This window comes from Anarrhichthys ocellatus, unplaced genomic scaffold (assembly GCF_004355925.1).
Source record: "Anarrhichthys ocellatus isolate YVR2014 unplaced genomic scaffold, GSC_Weel_1.0 scaffold218, whole genome shotgun sequence".
Classification (NCBI taxonomy): Eukaryota; Metazoa; Chordata; class Actinopteri; order Perciformes; family Anarhichadidae; genus Anarrhichthys; species Anarrhichthys ocellatus.
In genome coordinates, this window is record NW_022280248.1 from 65,270 (window position 1) to 89,657 (window position 24,388).

Genomic DNA, 24,388 nt, shown 5'->3' on the forward strand with positions numbered 1-24,388 from the left:
CGGGGCGGTCTTCGGGGGGGGGGTAGACTGTGTGTGTGTGTGTGAAGGCCACAATGTGTCACATGACCTAATGTAACACCATGATAACTGCAGCGAGTTACCTTTCAGGGCGATGAGGCTGAGAATGGCGACGCTGTCTGAAGCTGCGAGTAATCTCTCACAACAAACCTGCTCTGCCACAGCGGACCACCCTGAAGGTGGACTTGCCATCGAGGTTTTGGGCCACCCTTGGTGAGCATGCCCGCGTGCAGCCGCCGCCGGCTGGAGCAAAGCATGCTGGTTGGATAGAACTGACACCCAGAGGAACGTCATAGAAATTAAAAAGGAATACGGAATATGTCTGAGTCGAAGTTGCATAAATGCCGTTTACGTTCCAACTGACACCTAACCTCTATGGTGAAGTCACATGTGTCAGCCCATTTGACAGACAAACAGCCGGACTGAGACCTCTTGCAAACGGAGGGGTCTCGTCCTCGTGTGGTGTGAATGCAAAGAGAAGAACTTTATTGATCCCCTCAGGGAAATTTCATTCTACACTTACTGTATATTGGCCCAAAATACACACACAGAGGCTAGAGACATGCATTAACTGTTGGAGAACTGGGGAGATGTCAGAGTGATACCAGGCATTAGGGGTTTGGTGCCTTGCTTAAAGGCACCGCAGCAGTGCCCAAGAGGTGAACTGGCACCTCTCCTGCTCCCAGTTAACACTCCTCCGGCAGCGACCAGCCAGCCGTGGACAGACCCAGATCCAGCTTCTCTGTCGAGGCATGGCAGAACCAGAGCGGGGCAGACTGTCAGACCCCGCTGCAGTAAAATGAGGTTTTCTAAAAGGGACTCAAACACTACCATTTCTGTTCACAGGCCTAATCAACACAAAATGAAAGCTTAAAATAAGAACATCTTCCCTTACTTTTTCCTACACCTTCAGCCAGGCCCATGGCTTACTGCTGCCACTGTATTACTGACTCACCCCTCTTTACTCCATTTCTCACCCTGCTCTGTCTGGAGTGCTGGCAGTACTGATGCAGGAACACCCCCGACCCCCGTGCTCTTTTCTTTACTCCCGCACCATAAATAGTGCAGCATCTCTGAAGCTCTCGGTATTCAAATTTAAGTACTCACAGAGGGAACATTTCCCTCTTAGCTCCTGCCTCACCTCCAACTGGGAATATACAGTTAAATCTGAACGACGCAGCTCGCCTTTAAAGGGGAACCAGAAGGAATGGGGTTTAAATTATTTCTCTAACACTAGACAATAGGGAAAGGGCATGACTTTAGTTCCTCCGAGAAGCACACAGTGGAGCTGTGTCATTTTCTTTGTGCAAAACTGCTTCTACGAGGAACTTCCATTTTGTGTTGGTGTTGGCTCCCAGCGGGGACCGTGAGGAGCCGCCGAGGCCGGATCTGGGTCTGTCCGTGACGGACTGGTCTCTGCTGGAGGCCCCGCTGGAGTCTGAGCTGAAGGAGTTTCTGCTGAACCTGCATGATTTCACAAGAATCCGACACGGTGGCACCGATGACAAGCATTAAGAAAAGCGATATAGAAGTAGCCAATCTTTGCTCTGATGGTCTCGTTTACTGATGCAGGGTATATTAGTAATCAGAGTAAATTGAGACTGTTTCATAACAGTTTAAAGTTACTCTGGTAACTTTAAATAGTCTCAACACAAGATTTGGTAACTCCTGAGCTCTGAATGTATCGGACAACTGAAAAATCTGACATGCAGAAAACGGCTTTTTATTATATGTTTGATTTATGTCGACAGGTAAATAATCCACATAACTACGTTCTGTTCTGTATGCAAAAAATATAATACAAAAAATAAAACATATATATGGCACAGTATCCTGTAAACTGGCTTAAAAAAATAAATGCAATTTAAAACAGCAGGCAGTTAAACTGTGAACTAAGTCAGCTGTGAAATCATCCCAGCCAGTGCTATTTCATTCCACGATTTTACAACCTCTGCTGTGCATCATGGGTATATACTGTGCAATGTTGCACATGCAGCATTGATTTGGCAAATCCTCTATAAGACGTGGTATGAATAGCATGCAGAGATGTTTTGCTTATCAAAGAAAGGGAAAATATGTAAATACTCAGCAATACTTGAGGAAGGGATCAAAACCTGTGCATCACTCTAGCATCTGCATCCAAAACCTTTCAAACAATACCCAGTCCCACACACAGTGGGGAAGAAATGGAAGAAAACAGTCATGTGTTGGCTGTAAATAATACTTTGTGCAGGAGTCGTGTTATGTGTGTGTGTGTACATTTGTTGGATAGTAAAGAAATCCGCAGTCAAGTCTCACACCTCCACTAACAGTCTCATTCATCATTGTGCCCCAGACAGCACAAGGGTCACCAACCTACACACACACACACACACACACACACACACACAGATAAGAGCGCCTCTGCTCTGAGCTCACCCAGAGCATCATTCACATCCAAACCGGGTCTGAGTGACCTGACCTTGGGAGGCAGGCAGCAGCCAGCACTCTGCTTTCATCCAGCCAGGAGGCAGGACCGCAGGTACATCAACAACAGCACACAGTCCAGCTATTTCCCCCCCAAACATTTCAGTATTTGATTAAAAAAGAGCTGAAGAAAACAAATCTGACCAGATCCAGTGTGTTCCACCGCTGATGGGATGAGGTTAGTCCCTGGACACAGATAGACTAGATGTGGAGTTCCCAGGTTTGAGCCACGATGGCAGGAGACGTGGTGCTCAATGGAGACAGGGGACCTTTTGCTGAGAAGAGACAAAACATTTCCCTCATCAGTGTCACAACTAGAACACAGGTGGAAACCCTTAAGACAGCGTGAATGAGGATAGAGACTGGCACACTGTAAAAAATGTGTCCCGTCTATTTATCCATGAAAAAGCATCTACAGATCCCATATTGTTTCACAGAAATAATTGTGATAAACAATATTATTGTCATTTTAGACCATTGCATGTCACTGATATATTATAGGATAATAATGCAAGTGCAAATTTGTAAATAACACTTTTGTATGTTTTTCGTGCCAGCGCAATTTAAAATTCACCAGTTTACCCGTTTGTATCAAATAAGGTGGGCTAACAGAAACAAAAACACTTTCAACTAAAACTGAACATTCTAACTGTTTTCTGAGTTTTCTTATTGCAGAGCTGTTGGACTACACTACATTAGTTTGAGCTTTGTGTACCAAATAAACTGGCAACTGATTGTATGTTACCCACAGGACCAACTACCAAATATTATTACACTCGGTCAGCAGAAACAGCTGATTAGTCATGTGGGTTGAATGTTCGCTATGTCAGAACCTATTCGGCAAAACACGTGAATGGAAACACGGCTACACCGTTTCACCTGGGATGGAAGCAGGTTGGCCAGTCTCGTCTTAACTGGATAGAAATAGTTACTAGACGCACAAAGACAACACTGACGTCAACATTAGTCAATGTCAACAAACCACTTGTTTCCCAAAATGTTGTGGTGTTCCTTTAAAACTTCTACGTAGTGAAGTGAACGGCTACCCTTCCAACACCTAGCACCACATCCAGCTGCCCCTCTGACACCAGCATAGGAACACCATTGCTGGTAATGGGATCAATGAGATTACAGTGTCAGGTACACAGCTGCCCGGGCACTGATAAGCTGTGTGTGTCACAACCTCTCTCACACACACACACACACACACACACACCTCAGTGTTATGACTAGGGATGGGTATCGTTTGGGTTTTCAAACTTCAGCAATTATTTTGCAGAAATATGAGCATATTTTCCTTCTCTGGCAAAATACGACACATCTCATGACTTATTTTATTTTACCAGTTGGTGGCGGTAATGCGCCAATTCATCATTTGCCAACCGCCACTACACCTCAAAGAAGAAGGGGTTGGGTACCGCTTTTCGGTACCCAACCCTAGGTATGACAGGCCACCTCCTCCCAGCCCCAGGAGGTAAAAGCCACAGCACTCCCTCTCCACTCGGAGAGAAAAATCCACAACGTGCCCGTCTCATGGAGCTAAACCTGGAGGGGCTGTTGGTGTACCTCACCCCCTCCATCTGCATGTAAGGACGCTCCCATTCAACTCCCAGTGCGACCAGACCAAACCAAATGTAATACAAGAGGATGCATGTGGGGGATGATTGGGAGCAGAGACAGCTCACCGGTTTGATTTATGATTCATCCCAACCGTCGAGGTGCAATCAAAACGCACCAGTGGTCCCATTCTGCATCCACTCCCCCCCCTCCCCCCTCGGTGGCAGTGCAAGGGAGGCTGGGGGAAAAAAAGGTGTGTGTTTGCTTGTGTGTTGGTACTATGTGAGCACCTCTTCTGTTCCAGTACAAGGGATGAAGAGCTACATTAAAAACACAATAGGTACCGTCCCAGCCCCCATCAGTGTGTGTGTTGCCCACTAAAGCTACAACCACACTACTAGGTTTTTGTTTTAAAAAAAACGCACAACTTCTGCCCTTTCGTTTGAAAACCCCCGGGTTTGCATTTATGTCTGGACGGGCAGAAAACGGAGCCCTGTGAAAGCGATGACGCAGGCCCCCGTATTCACTTCCTGCTCGGGTCTCAGTCACAGCGTGTCCAGCGGCGTAATAAACCACACAGAGCAGATGTTTGAGGTCAGGGGTTAGCGGCTTTGTGGAGGGCGACTTTTTTTAAATCTATGCTTGTTTTACCAAGAAACTGGATAGAACAAAGCATCAACGCTGCTCTCCTGTATGATAAGGACTTACAGCCACCCTGCTGAGTGTGAGAAGAACCAAACTGAGGGGAAACGAGTGTTTGACCCTTAATGTAGTAAAACTGATTTGTAACATAGCCTTCTTCTACCCATGCAGGGTTAGAGTGTACACCTTCACTCTTGCAGGTTGTACAAGGATTATAACTAGGCAGATGTGTGTGTGACCTACAAACACACAATCGGACAACAATAGATCTCCAGCCACCAAACAACCACACCCTGACTGTGCCATGGACTATGCACGAACACATCTCTGTTTGCTCTCGTCTGCAGTGGGAGTGTGTGTCTGCTCCCTTAAAGTCAAATTTTATGACACAGTCCATAACGGGCCCTGATAACGGCTCTCAATCATATTCTTGCCGTCTCAATATTGATTTAAATAACGTTATTTCTGTACTGGATTCTTACTGTGTTGTATTCAGGAAAGTCATTCTACCAGCTACTGCCCTCCCATGACCTGGGACAGGAGTTACCAGCTGCCTCCGGAGGGGCGTCACCACTAGAGCGCATATTTGCGGCCTCATCAACCAGGGACCAAAAAGGAAAACTGTTTGTGGAAGAGTTAAGTTAACTTTCCTGACAGGATTTTTTTTTTAAAACAACATATTCCTATAGTTTTGTTCATCAGTCTTAAACGGTTTCAACAACATTCTGGGAACCAATTTCACTGCTGAAATGTGGGTACATAGCAACGCTTAACAAACCCCTGCTTCTAACATTCAGCCCACCAGTTTCATAGGGAACCTAAAATATATTTACACTTGGGGTGGGGGGGGTCAAGTAGGGATTTATTTATTTATTTAATTTATTTAAAAGGGACCATGTACAGTTTAAACATAAATGTCTCCATTAGATGCGGTCCCTTGGCAGGTCAACAAGGACAAGACAAGAACACAGTAAAAGGAAAAGACATAATACAGAGATATACCACAAAAAACATACAAGACACCCAATACAACCCTACACACTTGGATTCAACTCAACGGATCGGGTACGGCCACTCGCCAGTGTGTGTGTGTGTGTGTGTGTGTGTGTGGGGGGGGTCCCTTCAAAGGAACCTCTCCCCCACGATGGTTGGCCCCTCGCCCCTTTCCTCCGGTGTGAAGGGCTCCAGGTCGGCTTGGAAAGGCCCGAGGTGACGGTGGCCGCGTGGAGGGACGGGACCTCCTGCTACCGGCACGACTGTCTTAGGTGCATCGGGGGTCTGTGGCAAAGTCAGCAACCCACCAGCTCTGTCTTGAAACACTGACCCCGTCTCGTTCACCATGCTTTGGGTGTTTTTTGCTGTCGTCATCATTCATATCAATACCACCAATGACTTTTATGATTCAATCGTTTACAAGAGCACACAGTTCTTGATTTAGCCCTCTTCATTTTGCTCCTGAAGTGCACCAGATTGAAAGTTTCTTCCGTGAGAGAATGCCCCCTGACCCCTCTACAGGGTCTGAGGTCCACCCAAAATCCTGTGGGAAAGACTGTTAAACAGCATCTCTTAGGTTGTGTTGAAGGGTTTGCTAATGGCTCTGCCATGTGCTCTGCATCAGAGGTCTTCATGATTCAATACAGAACAGACCTGCAGGAAACCTGTGTGAAAACCACATGCGTCTGAAAGGGGAGCATTATGAGACCAGATGCAAAAAGCAGTTGATCTGAACAGACCCAACAACAATACTGGTAACGATGTATAGAACGAACGGAAAGGGGAGTTCGAACTCTGTCTCGCGTCAAAAACACATTTTCCTGAGAGGACGAGGACGACGTGATCAGCAGCAGAGTGCAACACAACCAGACTTGATCAGACGGGTCTGGGTTACTAGGACCCGACTGGACCAGTGGAGAGCTCCAGTCTGCATCACATCTCTGCAATAAAGAGATTTCTGAAGACCTAATTAAAGGGAGGAACTGACCTCTCACAGTAGCACTTCATCGTGTTGATGTGGTTCAGTCCCCCACCACAGAAGAGAAAAAAAACTGTTTACTACTTCTTTGTTCAAAACCCCCAAGGGGCAGAACATATCTGGATTGCCTGCTTAAAGCTCCACAACAACTCCCCCGTACTTTATCTTACCCCATTTGGTCGACGTCTGTGTGTGTGTGTGTGTTCGGGGTGCTGGTTATGGGAGTCACACTGAAGGATTGACAGTCTATTTCCACAGTCTCTCCCACACACTGTTATCAGCACAGTTGCCTGACAGCAGCCTAAATACTAGTCATTACTCTGTCCTCCCTGCTGGCCGGCTCCGATAGAGCCAGACTCACAGCAGCTCTGTGTCTCACCATGACTGATGCTGCTCACCAGCAAGTAATTACACATTACACAGTAAATTCACAACTTTAATCTCCAATCCATTTGTTCGACACTTTGTGTACACCGAGGCTATGTGTAGCTCCGGTGTCGGATGTGTTTGCACCGCTAGTAAACAGCAGATGAGGATACTAAGCGTGTTTGGTTTCACAGGCTGCTGGTCGCCACTCCTTTGGATCTGTTGGCTTTAAAGGAGTCAGGTAACAGATGCCCAGGCAGGCAGTAAATTAGAGACCGGTAATTACACACTCTAACACACACACAAACAAACAAATCTAATCGACATGTTGGCACAAACAGAGTCACACACAGCAGTGTTGCTTCAATTCCCGAATGTCTTCATTAATTCTCCCTCACAGCAGCAGGTCTGGTCGGGGCCGGCTCTCCCAGCTCTGCAGCGGCGATCAAAGCTCTTCTACGACTCAAGAGGAGCCACTCCACGACCAAGCTGCATTGTTAATTAGCTTCCTTCAGGCCGTGACATTGTCCAGCCTGTTCTCCTGTGATTTTCAACGATCTTTACGTTGGCATGGTCTCTATGGAGACTCTCATGCAATGGTCCCATATGTTCTTCATGTTCAGGCTGGTAGTGGATTTGGAGCTCGTCATGGTTTAACATTGTATAACTGGGATACTCATTACCCAGAGAGGTTGGAAGAAGACGTCATGTTCCTACCTAAACCTCGTGGATTTAACATTAGCAGAGTAAGTAGCGCATCTTTAACTAGCATTAGCACTCATATGCTATGCTAGCTACTGAAGGTATACTGAATGTATACACATGCTGCTTTAGCTTTTTAAATGATTGTGACAGTGAATGAAGACCTACCCCGCTTTACAGGAACACTCTTCCTTCATTTCATTGTCTTCTGTCTCCATCAGCAGGTGATGTGTGGTTCACTTTTAACATCCTGGATATACAGTATATCAAACCCTTCTGTCTGCTCTGTCCCTCTGAAATAGCTTGTTCCCTTTTCCAAAAATGAGATCATATTTAATCAGAGAGAGCAGTTAGTGACAGTGTGGGCTGTAACATAGCTCTGAGGGCGTAGCAGCAGGGGGCGGGGCTTAGCAAAGGGTAAATTGGTCGGTGGTTTAAAGCAAAAAGAAACAGTGAGGACAGGTTCCAATTTGTCAGCCTCCTCACCCTCCAGAGACCAGTGATGGTGTCTCAGTGTAAATGTGTAGGGGATGAGGAGGGGGGAGGGTGAAAAATGGGGTGTGTATTGTCCTTTCATCCCCTGAGGTGTGTGTGTGTGTGTGTGTGTGTGTGTGTGTGTGTCGGGGGTCAGGCCTGCTCCCTCGGGGCGACCACATCTTATTGATCAGACTCATGTGTTTAACTGTAACCCTCTGGGTATAATCTGGCCTCCATCCCTGATCTGTCCATTGTCTCTTTCAACCTATTCTCTCTCTTCATCTCAGTGCCCCCCCCCCCCTGTACTGTCCAGCTTTGCCTCTCTAATTTGGCTTTCCGTCTCTCTGAGTCTTTGCTCTTTCTCAGACGGTCCATTAATTCAGTCCGTGTTGGATGAATGGAGGGGAGAACAGAGGTGGTTAAATGAGAGGGGAGAGGGTACGGGACAAGGTGGAGGAGAAGATGAAATGAAGATGCTCGCCATGGTTAAGACGTGTCTGGAAAGACTCATCGTTTGGAAATCTAGCAAACTGTCTTAATTAGAAACAGAGACAGCACACTTCATTGTTCTGGGTATTATGAACATTTTGTTCAATCTTGTAAGAGATGATAAAGCACTGAATTTCACACAGCTGCTAAGCCAAAACCTCAGCAACGAACAAGTAAATAATCAAAACTGAACAACATAACCACAGCAGAGCATGAAAATTGCATATCCTCTCATTTTAATACATTTGAATAGCAAAAAGCAGAGGCCACGTCCCAGCTGAGACTCCCTAATTAGGGCTGAATCCAAAATGAAGACTCACATTTCATGCAGCACTGCTTCTGTTGCTTTTGTAGTCTTTGTTTTTTTTCTCAGGGGTTTGGACAAATTTGCATCCCCTAATTTGGGTATGGGATCACACAAAAGATTAAAGACAAAGTTCTTTGTAGTCTGGGTGTGTTAAAGATCTCAACAAAGGCTGAAGGCCTTCCAAGCCAAACCTTGTTTCAGCGTTTTCCTTTCATAGGAATACGGAAGGGAAAACCGCAGCTGACCCACTTTTTCTTTCACCTTTTCACAGCCTCCCCCACTTTTGACAGCGCAGAATTCCAACATCAAAAAGCAGTTCACCACCCAGAAAAAGCACTCAACCCTGCTGGGTCTAAAAATCCTGAAGGTCTGGAGCATCTTCAAGGAGGGAGGAGGGGAGGGGGCATTAGGAAGGGGCATATGGAACCAAATGGAAAAAGAAGCTTAAGGCTGCTGAAAAGCCTGAGTGAGTGAGTGAAATGGTCAAGCAGTGATTGAGATTCTGCACCCTGCTCTGCTCGTCCGGGATGCCAAAGTGGACTGGAGGTGACTTTATATTTCCAAAAAAAAAAAAAAGGGACACAATCAGTGAAATGAGCGAGTGGCCTCTACTCTGCATTGCTCTGACTCGTTCGTGGAAGAAAAAACAAAAAAAGTAAAGAAATAGAAGAGAGGACGACTAAATGACATGATTTGATTATGTTGTTTTGCTCGCTGCCTCGCTCCAGGAAAGTCACCTTGTCTGGCTGAAGCCGAGGAGATGAGCGCAGTTTGATCGTGCTCGGTGTTATATCACTGGTTTGTTTAACGCTTTCATGTCCTGTCGGACAGACAGAGGAGGAACAAAGGTTTACTTGAACGGAAGAAGGAAACGGAAAGGGCCTACACACCCGCGGCGTGACATATAGATGACACAAAAATGCAAAATACTCAGCTGTGATTATTTCACATCAAAACTAGTCATACCGGCAAGGATGTGAATTTGCAAAAGTTGCAGCACTTTTTCAACAAAAGGTTTGACTCGGTTCATGCAGGTAGAGGACCAGGATCCTATTGACCCAGAACAGCATCTGGCTGTCTGTCTGAACTGTTGCATAGCTTAAGGCAGTGATTTTCAACCGCTGTGTCGCGGCATACCAGTGTGCCATGAGAGATCGTCAGGTGTGCCGTGGAAAAATGTCCAATAAAATATTATTTAGTTGTTGGAAATACTTTGCCATTGTTGAGCGTCTGAGCTGCAACATAGTGGCTGACTAAGTAATAAATACTCTTCCATGCCAGTGGGTGGCAGTAGCTAGAGCAATAATGATAATTTAGGACAGTAGAATGAAATGACACGCGGGAGAGGTTGAGGTGACAAGACGAACAGCGATGGAGAAATATTTGAAAAGGAAAAATGCAGACTCTGAACTGGGCCCTGGACAAAATAACCCAGATGAAAAGCCTAGTAAGGATCAACACATGTAGAGACTTGTCATTAAATTGTCAGCATATATGCAGCCCTCGGTACAATTATATCTGGCCCGTGAGAAAATATCATATGTTTATCATAACTGGCCCGCCACACCACAGAGTTCCGGGACAAAAAGTGGCCATGTGAGCTGGCTTTTTTGTGCAACATAACTGCGCTAAACCTCCAGCTTCAGGGATGTGTGATCACAGACGCAGTGAGAGCTTTCCAAGCCAAGCTGCGCCTGTGGGAGACTCCGATGTAGAAAGGAAACTTGGGTCACTGTCCGTGTTTCCAAACCGTGTCTCCACCGCTGTGTTCCCGACTGCGCATTTTGCTGATAACTGGGTGCACTTTTTTTTGCCGACTTTGCAGCTCAGAAATTTAAATTTGAACTGCTCGGCAATCCGTTTGCAGTTGAAAGAGCACACTGTGCACATCCAAATGGAGCTGATAGACCTCCGGTGTAATGACACTCAAGGCAAACTGACTCTCCCTCATCCCCGAAATGATGCCTCAACTATATGCTGCTCAAATGCTCTGCATGTTTGGAAGCACATTCCTGTGTGAGCAGCTTTTCTGTGATGAAGATGAACAAAAACACACACAGGATTCTCACTGATGCACACCTTCTCTCCATCTTGAGGGTTTCCACAGAACCTAACCCAGACAATGAACTGGCAGCCAAGAAAAGATGCATCATCTGGCTCTGGTACGTATGCATAAAAGAATGTAGCCTATTTCTTTTTGCACTTTGTCCAATATCCTTTCTATCCTGTTTATTAAATGGTGACTATTTGGCCCTCAACGTAGTCCCAATTTTTAATTTTGGCCCTCCCTGGGATTGAGTTTGACACCATGGCATATATGCTGTATTATGCTGAAAGGTCTTTTTTGGTTGTTGGTGTGCCGCGAGATTTTTATAATGTAAAAAATGTGCCGCAGCTCAGAAAAGGTTGAAAAACACTGGCTTACGGTACTGTAAGATATATTATTTAGTTTCCTTTTAGTAATGACACTCAAGGCAAACTATGACTCTCCCTCATCCCCGAAATGATGCCTCAACTATATGCTGCTCAAATGCTCTGCATGTTTGGAAGCACATTCCTGTGTGAGCAGCTTTTCTCTGTGATGAAGATGAACAAAAACACACACAGGATTCTCACTGATGCACACCTTCTCTCCATCTTGAGGGTTTCCACAGAACCTAACCCAGACAATGAACTGGCAGCCAAGAAAAGATGCATCATCTGGCTCTGGTACGTATGCATAAAAGAATGTAGCCTATTTCTATTATTTAGTTTCCTTTTAGTCAAATGCTGAAGTGAATTTAAGTTACACAGTGTATATGTCTGGGGCTTTTATTGTGAAAGGTAAGCAGGAATGGATCTGGTCTGTGCTGCCTTTGTCACAGTTGAAAGGAGTGATAAAGTCTGCTGTCTTGATTGGGACTACAGTGGTGTTGGTTGTTGTACACTGTAGCGTACGTCTTGAATATGTCCGTTTCACACAACGTGATAGGTTAATGCCTTTATTCATGGTGCAAAAACTTTTTGAAAAGAGGTAGACAAAATGAATTGCACCAAAAGAAGAAAAAAAAGCCCCGGTGTGAAGAGGTCTGTAGGTGGCCGTCGGTGAGTTTCTCCAACAAGACACCTGCGCTGGTGATGTGTGGCTGAGCTGGAGCCGGACTCCTCTTTGTCGTCTGGAACATTTAGTCCCGTGGAACAAATGCCCGTCAGTGATTTACAGTCCTCTGGAGAACGGATTTATGATTAGCAGCCACTTCAGAGAGGACCACATCCTTCTGGCACACCCACAACAACAACACACACCAAGTGATAATGGATGCACTGCCGACAGACTTAAAGCCACTAAATTACTGATTACAAACGTCATTACGTCCCATTTGGTCACATCTGGGGGGGTCGGTTGGTTTCGATCACCTCCTCAAGGGGGTAAACAGAATGTCCACTTGTTAATCCTCCCATGCTTCTTACTGGCACCATGTTTTCTTTCATCAGAAGGACCACGGAACAGGACTAAGGGTCAACCGTTTTTATGATGTGAATGAACCCGTTTCATATTATTTAACCTCAGAGGGAACCGGTCTGGTTCAGCAGCACCACTCTGCCATGTACAGAGCAGTTTGTATGAGTCGCACCACACCCTGTCCACATGTTCCACTGGGAGCCTGGAGAGCAGCATTCATTAATCCACAAAGCGGTGAGGACCAGTGATGTTAACAACCGGCAGCAAAGTTTCACAACATGGGACTTGGCTTTAATGGACGTAATGAGGATTGAATCATCTTTTCATGTCGTTTATAATAAATAGGACATTTTCATAATTACAATGAATACTTCAGTTTCAGAAAAAGATGTAAACCTCTACGATCTGGTTTGACACAACAAACTGAGCAAAGCTTTAATTGCCCGCCAACAGCAGATGATGGAACGACTGGAAGTAGGCATGCCCCAGGAACCGGTTCTACACAGGAACCGGTTCTAAACTATTAAAACCCAGAGTATCGGTAAGGTCCAGGTTTAGCGGTTCTGCTATCGGTAATTTAGAAGTTCTGAAGTTAGATGTCCTCGTCTCAAACCTCTCTCTGTCTCCGGCTCAATACAGCGCGAGACTCACATCATGGCAGAGAGAAGATCCAGTGTGGCTACATTTTACTCCAGGAGATGCTGAGAACGCCCTTATCAAATGCAGTAAAACCCTCACAAGTAAGGGAGGAAGCAGCAGCATTTTATCATATGTCATAACCCGGCTCCTAGGCCTTGACAAATACGGACGAGACACAAGGGATGGTGTTAAAGTAAAGTATTTATTTTAATTAAATAAAGAAGTAGGTACCTTTGTGAAGTGTGTCAGTCGATAACATCAGTAATGTGAACATGGATGCCTGTGTGATGAAGTGTGGGGTGTTCTCAGCGAAACCAAAGAAGACCAAATCAAATTAAAGCTGCGAGCAGCGATGAACGGGCCCTCGCAATCTGCAGCGCGTCGGGGGTGCCGACGGGACTCCGGCCTGTGCGCCCGAGAACGTCCGCGACCGTCGGACGGCGCGTCCGCGAGCGAGACGTTTTTAATCCCGCGTGGACCGCCTGATGCTGGAAATGATGCTTTGCAAATAGTCCGATGCGTCCTGTATCCTCTGTCTGGCGCTACAGAACGCGTGAAAACATGCATCATGTAGCTCTGTGTCAAATGTAAACCACATTGTGTAAAAGTCATGTAAATCGGAGGTGTTTATCACAAAATCCAGATTTCCTTTCGCCAGCAGGTGGCCCTGTGAGTATTAGGGGAAATTAGCTTGTAGACATCCTCAGGCCATGAGTGTTATCAAGCATGTGAAGTTTGAGACTGTTTGGAACAAGTCCAGCTGAGTTACATCAGCTTTTTTCATGGGGAATCACGTAAAGTAGCCGCCCGCTACGGCTAAACCATTCCGTCAAACGTAAATCTTTTGATAACTTTTAATCACAACGGTCTTGAGATTGTACTGACAAAATTTAAAGTGGATCTGATGAAGTCCCTAGGAGGAGTTCGTTAAAGTATAGCGACAAGAAATAAGCCAAATCCTATGGATAAATTACATAAAAATGAAGATTGCCGACTTCCGGTAGGGTTTAGAGCATGGTCCCAAGAGACTTATATTTAAGTCTCCATATGATACATGTGCCTACCAAGATTCATACATGTAGCTCAAACGTAGCGCTGGGGCTACTCTTTTGAAATATTGTAGGGGGCGCTATAGAGGCAATCTAAAACGGACGATTAAAAAAAAAAAAAAAATCATAGAAAATATTTCTTCCAATGACCTTTGACACATATACAAATTTGCATGAGTTTGAGCATCCCAAGTCACTAAACCATCAGCTTCCTTTTTCATGGCGAACGATGCGTCGCCACGGCAACAGCGTTGTACGAAAATGCACAATATTCATGATAATGCATGCATCATCAATGTCTTAAGGCTATCCTTACCAAATTTGACACTCATCAGGTCACCTGGCTAGGAGGACTAAAGAAAAGTATAAAATATGACATTTCCTTTAGCCAGTAGGCGGCGCTATGAGTTATTGAAATGTTTTCAATTGAAGTATGTTCAAGCTTGAAGTAGCATCATGCATAAGAAGTTTTATGCGGATTGGATAATGTACCTTGGAGTTATAACAACTTATTTTTTCATAAACAATGAGGCAAAATGGCCGCCACGCCACATCAAGGTTCTTCAATGAAAACTCTCCATTTTGATAACTTTTAATTACAAAGGTCTTAAGAGCATCCTGGCCAAAGTAGAAGTTGATCGCTTAAAATCTCTAGGAGGAGTACGTGAGAGTACGAAGGCTAAAATCGGCAAAAAGTGACAAAAAGCACAACTTCGCGGGTTTACTGTAGCGCCCCCTAGTGGTTGAATGCAAAACAATTCTCAGGGTATGTTACAGGATGCGATGTGCACATATGCTGCAAATTTTGTAATTTTAGGACAAACGGTTGAGAAGTTATGTGTATTGATATTAAGCCACGCCTCTAAGAAGTTTATTGGTCCATATCTTGTAAACGCTAAGAGTTATCAAAAAGCTTTTGATAACTTTTGATGATCTAGATCCAATAATGATCCACCGCAGATTTGGTAGCAATCGGACCCAGCATGTAGGAGGAGCTTGCAAAAATGTGTTTTTCACTCAATTCAAAATGGCGGAAAATCTAACTCGGCGGAGCTTAGGGGTCTGATTGGCTTTTTTGTAGATCTAGCTCAAGTGGACATGTGTGTCAAATTTCAAGTCAATCGGACAAACTGGCCGAGGGTTTCCGCAGGTCCAAGATGTAGGGGGCGCTAGAGAGACATTTTTTTACACACAAATATGCTAATTTTGGCAGCAGAGTTTCTACACCAGACCTGACAGGTGTGCAAAATTGGTGAGTTTTCATGGATGGCAAGTACCCCTACAAGCTCCATCCCCACAAAAATAAAAAGCAGAATTAAAGCTGCGAGCAGCGATGAACGGGCCCTCGCAATCTGCAGCGCGTCGGGGGCGCCGGCTGGACTCCGGCCTGCGCGTCCGAGAACGTCCGCGACCGTCGGACGGCGCGTCCGCGAGCGAGATGTTTTTAATCCCGCGTGGACCGCCTGATGCTGGAAATGATGCTTTGCAAATAGTCCGATGCTTCCTGTATCCGCTGCCTGGCGCTACAGAACGCGTGCAAACATGCATTATGTTGCTCTGTGTCAAATGTAAACCACATTGTGTAAAAGTCATGTAAATCGGAGGCGTTTGTCACAAAATCCAGATTTCCTTTCGCTAGCAGGAGGTGCTGTGAGTATAAGTGAAAATGAGCTTGTAGACATCCTCAGGCCATGCGTGTTATCAAGCATGTGAAGTTTGGGACTGTTTGGAACAAGTCCAGCTGAGTTACATCAGCTTTTTTCATGGGGAATCACGTAAAGTAGCCGCCCGCTACGGCAAAACCATTCCGTCAAACGTAAAGCTTTTGATAACTTTTAATCACAACGGTATTGACATTTTACTTACAAAATTTAAAGTGGACCTGAGGAAGTCCCGAGGAGGAGTCCGTTAAAGTATAGCGACTAGAAATAGGCCAAAATTGATTGAAAAACGACACATAAATGAAACTAGACGACTTCCGGTAGGGTTTAGAGCATGGTCCCAAGAGATTTATATTTAAGTCTCCAGAGGATACATGTGCCTATCAAGTTTTATACATGTAGCTCAAACGTAGCGCTGGGGCTGCTGTTTTGAAATATTGTAGGGGGCGCTATAGAGGCAATTTAAAACGGACGATTAAAAAAAATCATATACACCATGTCTTCTTATGACCTATGACACATGTACAAAGTTACATGAGTTTTTGAGGATCCCAACTCACTAAACCATCAGCTTTTTCATGGATACGATGCGTCACCACGGCAACAGCGTTCAACGAAAACTCACAATATTCATGATCATGCATCATCAATGTCTTAAGGCTCTACTTACCAAATTTCTGACTCATCAGGTCACCTGGCTAGGAGGTATGAATAAAAGTGTAAAATATGATATTTCCTTTAGCCAGTAGGCGGCGCTATGAGATATTGAATTTTTTTCAATTGAAGTATGTTCAAGCTTGAAGTAGCATCATGCATAAGAAGTTTTGTGCGGATTGGATAATGTACCTTGGAGTTATAACAACTTATAACAACTTATTTTTTCATAAACAATTTTGTAGATCTAGCGGATTCGGACACGTGTGTCGAATTTCAAGTCAATCGGACACACTGGCTGAGGGGCGTCACCGGTCCGACTTGTAGGGGGCGCTAGAGAGCCATTTTTTACACAGAAAAATGCATCCTTTTTCAGACTAAGTTCCACCAGACCTGACAAGTCCCCAAAATTTGGTGAGTTTTGGGGTATGGCAAATACTCCAACCATGCGCCCAAAGTGGAAAAATAAGAATCGGAATAATAACAATACCCCTTATAGTTTCAATAGGGCCTTCGCTGGCCCGACGTTGTCGGTTGCTCGGGCCCTAATAAAAAACCTTACAATTTCAATAGGGCCTTCGCAGGCCCGACGTTGTCGGTTGCTCGGGCCCTAATAATCCTTACAGTTTCAATAGGGCCTCGCCGGCCCGACGACGTCGGTTGCTCGGGCCCTAAATATAACGGGCAGCCACTGGCAGAGATCACTCCACGTACGCAGGAGAAAGTCCAGGACCAGGTGCTCTGCATCAGGTAATCAGCCATGACTGCTGTTAGAGGTCGGGCCGTCACACACAACATTTAGCCAACAAGCAGAACATCAATCTGCACAAATGCTCAGTTTTCTACCGTTTGTCCAGTGCAGGTAACATTAGTGATGCCATACGGAGATTGATCAGAAGAACAGGATAATAAATCAAAATAATCACTCATTGTTTTGCTGTAAATGTATTTTATTGATTTTCGAACTTCTTGTACTGCTGCTCAAGAAAGACTATTTGTATACATACAAGAATAAAGCAATGTTGATTCTTTTCTTAATTAATTGCCTTTTTTCCTCACAATATAATCAAAAACAACAGATAAAGAGTATCTATAAGGAAACTGACCAATAAGCAGTATCAATGAGAGTACTAGTAACAATAAAATCATAATACCCATCCCTAATTGGAAGTCTAATGAATGATGGAAAATATATAATAACTCCCCCAAACTAACACCCTCTTCTCAACGGGAAAGTGCCGACTCTTGCACTTCTACGAGAGAGGAACCATCGTCATCAGCAAGTCTCACCTCGCTTTGAGTCGCACTCCGACTCTGACGGTTGCTGGCAGCAGCGTTTAACACCCGTCTGAGAGGACCGGTTCATTTGGAGCAATGTAGACACCCCTTCAAGGAGCAGAAACCTGTCTCTTTGGGATCACGTTTCACCAAAGCAATACACATGGCTCTGGAGGAGTACCTGTACACATCACCAAGTAAGTGAACCTGGCAGAGCGAACAGGAAGTGACAAACCCGACCTCCAAGCCAAACACACCAGCAGTGTTACAGAGGGACTTTAGTTCATCAGTGAATGCAGTGTGGGCTCAATTAATCAGGTTTATTTGGTATCACTCCACATTCTTTATGAAACCCCCTAATGTTAGTTAAGATGTCTGATACGCTTAAAAGAGCACTAATCCCCCCCCCTTATCCATCCCTCTCAGCAGAGGTCTATGCATTGCCACTGCTTCATTGGAACACATGGTCATGATGCAGGCTGAAGAGCCATAGCATACCACACAAATCAAATCTATATATGACAACAGCTGTTAGCACGTCTTTGTTGCAATCAAGAACTGCATGTATGAATGTTGTCTTGTCAATCAGGACTCAAATCATTGGGTGTAACCAGATGCTAGCTGGCACAGCGTGCAGACTGTGTGCCGTCACTGTGTGGAAGTGACTGCGATCACTATTTCATGTATAAGGCAACATCAGGCACTGCTTAAACACTGCTTTCCCTTCACTTTCACTTTGTTAAATAACATGTTACAAATAAAGATTCAAATTTACTGAATGTTATTTATCACTAAAATAATACATTTTACACCAGCAACTTGTAATGTACAGGAATTATAATTTGAGTGTAAAGCTTTTAAATGCAGCAACAACTTGGTCAACAGGAATTAAATTCCACTGATATCAGATCTAGGCATTTGAGTCGGTGTCGTGCATCTCTAGAGTGTGGTGATGGTCCGGTTATGGTGCAAACATTCAAAAAAGCTGGAGCAGCGAAGCCGGCGCAGACTGTTTACTTCATCTTATTATCAAGTATTTTCTCATTTCAAGCCTAGTTCTCGTTTTAAACTGTTTTTTATTCAGGTGAGGTTATTGTGCTGTTAACACTAAAAACTGATGCATGAAAATGTGAAAAAGGGTTAATCTTCAACGAAACAAGTCAGAAGTGAAACTCAGGCGTTTTACTATGGACTTTGAATGAGAAGCAGCCCTCTGTCTCTGCAAATACAACTAGAATAATCATGCCTGGATGAAGACAACAGAAGATCCATGTGAGAGTCCCTCCCTGCTTTGCGTATCCTCTTCTTAAATCAGATCACAGTTGGTTTCAGTGCGGCTACATTTTCTCATCTTCACCTCTGTCACGTTGTGTGCAGAGGCAGCTAAATATTTAATGATCATATTTTGTGTTCTAGCGAACCAAAACATGTATTTTCAAATTACACCATTACATGCTCTGCTTGTTTTTGGTACGATACTCTCCGTGGTGAGGAAGCACACACACACAGTTGTCCAAACACACTCTTCACTCCCCTGCAGTGTTTCCTGTCTACCCTGGCTGATCATTTCCCTGTAATCTAATGCTCGGCTGCTCATCTCCGGTTGGCCTGGCGGTGTGCACGTGTGTGTGTCACCATTTTATGTTCCGAGAACAATAGTGAGCCAATATTTCACTACTGATGACATCGACAGGGACGACTGAACTGGACTAAACTAACTCAAGTATGGAAATGTGTGTGTACAAGTGTGTAGGCGAGCCTAAGGGTTTGTGTATTTGAATGTTTTGCATTGACATACAAGGATAAATATATGACCTGTTGAAGCAAATGATGTGTGTGTGTTTACAATACCGTGTGTGTGTGTGTGTGTGTGTGTGTGTTAGTGCTGGGCGGTATGACCAAAAATTACGTAGAGACGCCGTATACGTCTCTGTAGCCGCAGCCACCTGTCAATCACAGTAGCCCCGCCCTAAAGCATACCCTGCTTTATGGTCTATCTGACTCTAAATGGACCATAATTTACTAAATGAACATCATGCTGTATAGAAGAAGACTTGAAACTAGAGATTGATACCATAAACTCATGTGTACAATGTTTACTGAGATAATAAATCAAGAGAGAAGTAGAGTCATTTTCTCATAGACGTCTATACAACCAGACTTCTACTTTGCAATCAGAGGAGTAGCCCCCTGCTGGTCAGTAGAGATAATGCAAGTTTTAAGACACTTCCACATTGGCTTCACACAGCAGAACTGGAGGTTGCTGCCTGGTAAAGACAGAGAAGTGACACACAGTTGAGCTAGTGGAGGAGGAGCGGTGTGTGAACTGAAGAACAAAGTAACAGAATAGAAATGTGTGACCCAGGGTCATGTAGAGCGAGCCAATGGTTCAAATGTTTGCCTGTTTTCAGGACTCAGCTGAGTGCAGTTAATGTAGACTCGAGGTGACTCAATGATAACCTCTGAGAAATTTAGTAGCTAAATATGTCCATGTCCAGAAATTCAAGGTAAGAGTGCCAGCAAAACAAAAGTCAACAAGAGAAATGGTGCAGTCTAAAGGCCTTTGAACACCGAGTCCGTAGTTTTGATCTGAAATGTAAAAACAAATATGACCTCACATTGTTTCAATCACACAGACTTCGAAACGTTGTGCGTCATTAGAGTTTTGGAACCGGGTTTGTTTTTCCGCATCCTTTAAAAGCCATTTGACCACTCAGAGCCACCGTACATGCAAACATCATAGTCAAAAAATGGCATCTGATTCGCTGTTTCACTTCATTTATCACAATTTAAACCCTGTAAATGAGGTAACATGTCATTTCTAAACTATGAGTAGAGATTTTATGGTTAGAAACCGCCTTTCGTGTGGATTGATTACTTCTGTCTGGAACCACTCAACGAGGTCATCAATGTAAATCCATGTATCGGACCACTGCATCCCTATTGGGGGATGGATTCAGTCCGGTCCCCAATACACCAGTAGAGTCGGCAAACAGTTCACTGGTTTAGGAGAAATTAAAGGAGAAAATCTGTATTGTCCTGCATCCTTCCATAGAGGTTAACGGTCAAGATATATAAATATATAATATAGAGGTGCACTAGTGGAGCTCAGTTCAACAGGATGGCAGTCTTGCACCTTGCTACCTCTGTAAATATGATTATTCAGCCGCTGTCTGCTAACTGCACAGTATTCCTGCTGTAAAGCTCAGAGAGAGGATTTGGCATCTCAAAAACACTTTAGCAGGGGGTGTGCTTCCCAAAATGGAGGGCCTGAGCCTGGTCCTCCAGCCGAAGGATGGTTGGATGGTGTCTCAAAGCACTGGGCCAATCTGCCACCCTGTAATGACAGTGAGATGTGACCCTGGGGCGTTCTGCTTATTTGAAACAGCTGGCTGGATGCACGGCCCACAAAGACAGGTTATGAGAAGACAAAAAAAAGTTCACCCCACCAACACCATCCGCCTGATTTAACCACAAAAGCTTCCTGGCTACTCCCTCTCCGGCTTATTCTCCAACCAGGTCCTCCGCGCTATCCCGGCCTGGGAATAAATAGTCCTGGCTCCAATTTCACAATGTAATCAAAACACTGGGCTTTGTGGGAGCGCACAGAGGATAGGAGCCAGGCAAAGCGGTGGGACAGGGAGGAGTATCAAGGAAAGGGGGATCAGGCCTTAGTTTACATAACCAAGGTCAGCTGGAGGAAAAACACAATAATCCTTGGCTAAGGCAAAAACAGTAAGAGCACAAGGGAGGAGGGCAGACCGAGGGAAGGGAAATATGAAAACAAACAGATAAAAGTCGCAGTGGGGAGGCCTCCGTTTGCATGGCCTGAGCTTCTGGTATGGCATGGGGAGGGGTAATTGGGAGCAGCCACCGACACTTTAAATAGCTTCCGAGTGTGGCGGGATGCGGTTGTGGGGGGGGGGTGGACTTGACACCGCAGGACGAGGAAACCAATCCCACGGGCCATTGTGTAATTCAGACGTATTGAAGGGACTAGTTTGAAAAAGTGATCGCCCTCTTGCCACCATATTGTTTTTTTGGTGCAAGAAGAAAAATCACCTTTACACTGCTCCCACTTGTTGCACAAGCATTGTTAAGAAGAAAAGGGAACATTTTAATGCCCTACCTGTTGAGGTTTAGTGCTCATTTGCTGCCATTTCCAATCGGTCCATGGCTCCAATGTGGATTGGTCCAAACCTGGAGGAAGACAAGCAGTTAGCAAATCCACAGAGGGCATTTTTACAGCTTTCTTCCCTAAAAAGGCAAAAGCCTGACATAAAGTACAACACAAACAGACTTTGAGGAACCATGATGTGGAAACAGATGAGGATAGTGGGAGTCAACGGCTGAAAAATGCCCTTCTACAGTGTGAGCATTTGCAACAACTGTCATGTCTTCTTAATTCATGCTGCGCAGGTGAGGGCCTGTGATTCTCAAACAGGACAACTATTGTTCAGTACAATAACAAAGATTAATGGCTGCCCCCGAGAAGAGTAGACATGACACATGGCCTCTCTGCAACACTTTCATAGCACATACTCAAAGCATCAGAATTTAAAAAGCAGTGAAAGAAACGTGGTTATAATGGAGGTTTAAAGTTTGCTCTGAGAGGGAAAGTCCGTCTTCTAGAGGTGTACAAATTAACTTTCCTTCACTCCTCCCGTTTGGAGGCATTAACTGAAGTCATAAGCAGTCTGATTCAGAAGAGCATGAGTCCAAAGTGTATAGTTAAAAAATATAAAACAGGCAGTGGTACGTGTCCACAGGGGCGAGTTTGGATGCAAGGGGTAGACAACAAGTATTGGACGCTTGATGAGCCACCTGAAAGAACGAAGGAATCACTCGTCTGCTCCTTGATTTCAAACCGGACAAACATGGCAGCTTGTTTGAAAGACAGTTTTCTGTTATAGTAGGAAAATGAGTACCAAAAATGTGTTTCTGAAAACATTTGAGGCGAGAAATAAGCCATGTATCCGTCTTCCTTTTAGATCCACAAAGGTTAGTTTAAAACATTTTTGGGAGTTGCACAAAGTAGCCTGAGGAAAGGCCCTTCTCTCAAAATGCAAACTGGGGCTACCAGAATGCATTGCACTGCTGCTTACATGGACATTGAAAGGGAAGCGTGGAAATGACGGATCCTGTAGACACGTACCATAAAGCAGTTGCAAACAGACAATTTTCCATTGTGTCATATCCAAAAAGCTTGCTCCATTACTTCTCAGATAGTCTGGTGCTGTGATTGTTTCCTCAGCCTGTTGAAGTTGTATCAAGATAGTTACAGGATCTAACTTTTTCCACGTTCCAACAGTAGCTCAAATAAAAAGTGGCAGCTGTAGTCTGTCAAAATGTAATACACAAAATGTTGAACAAAATGTCCCAGAATTCTATTGTAGAGCATATTTCTGAGCTCAAACAACCACGTTGCATGGGCCCAATTCTGAAAAGTGAAGCTTGTTCTTCTTGGCTTTGGTAACCCTAATAAATTCTCATTTTATGCTCGTCCTTCACCACAGGTGTCCTGAAGCTGTAAAGCAGAATCATTCCATGGACAGTCATTGTCAAGGAATGCTGCCTTCACTTGGAGGGAGCTTGGTCAAACTTGTGAATCTTTCCAATCCTCTCTCGAGGTTGTAAAAAAGAAGAGAAAAGGCTGTTTTAGGCCATTTCCACATTACTCCGTTTTTGCCACGTTTACACTGAGCGGCCACACTACGCCGGAGTTTTGGAGCACCCTAAACGGAGGAGTCTGAAAACACCCCCGAGGTTGGAGGTGTTTGAAAACTCCTGGGTTGCGTTTGAGTGTGGACGGTCGGAAACGGATGTGTTTAGAAGAAATTACGCCCACACCCGTGTTCGCTACTGGATTGGTTCTTAGCAACCATGACGTCTCCGTCCCTGATTCGTCACACTCACTATCACGTGACCCGTACCCGGAAGAAAACAAACAGGCAGGGCGACCAGCGATTCATTTCAACATGGATAACGAATGGCAAGCCTTGCTTGCGTTGTTGTCTGTACTAACAGCAATTGTGGAGTAAAGTCGTCATTTTACAATGCTGCTCCTGCCTACAGGCGGAGGAGGCGAGCTATTCTTCGCGCGAAGAGCGACAATTCCCAAGTCGTCATCAGCCGTACATGGAGCGCCGTTGGGTCTTGTTTTGTGGCGATTCCCTCAGGTGAGAAGCTGGCTCTGACGCAAGACACTCACTAACTCTTATTTTGATTCCTCTTTGACCCTGACTGACTGGGTGAGGCCTGAGGCCGAGCCGTGTGAAGACAAGTTTGAAGCTGAAAGTGCAGAAAGCCGTTTGGAGGAATTGTGGGCCGAGATTGATGTGCTGATAGGATTGACACGACAGGAACAGGAAGGATTGCGGTCTTTGCTCTGATGTTTGTTCCCCTCGGTGAGGTTCCTATTCACGGATTAAGGTTTACTTGTGTCACACAATGGTTCATCAGGTTGAGCAAACAGAGGACAGATAGCAGAGAGCCTGGAGCACCTTTACTTTGAGGACAGTGGTGGGTATGTTCCGCTTTCTGAGACTGGAAGCCGTGATGCCGTGTCCTTCAGCCAATGGCGAAAAATGAAAAAAAACTTATGCAAGAGCACTCACACAACTACAGCTGAGCGCACTCTCTCACGTTAAGGGGGGGGGGGGGGGGGGG

General features: G+C 44.9%; 1 protein-coding gene across 3 annotated transcripts in view; it reads right to left on the reverse strand.

Annotated features, from left to right (window-relative positions):
- LOC116400921 (plexin-B1-like) overlaps positions 1–24,388 on the reverse strand; it is a 110,365-nt gene that overhangs the window by 63,756 nt on the left and 22,221 nt on the right. For 2 of the 3 annotated variants that reach the window (XM_031879029.1, XM_031879032.1), the window contains exons 2-3: positions 21,849–21,919; positions 2,629–2,759 (exon numbers count right to left, since the gene is read on the reverse strand). The gene's annotated coding sequence lies outside the window, so the exon portion shown is untranslated. The remainder of the gene's footprint in view (positions 1–2,628; positions 2,760–21,848; positions 21,920–24,388) is intronic. The other variant, XM_031879030.1, reaches the window with a different exon arrangement.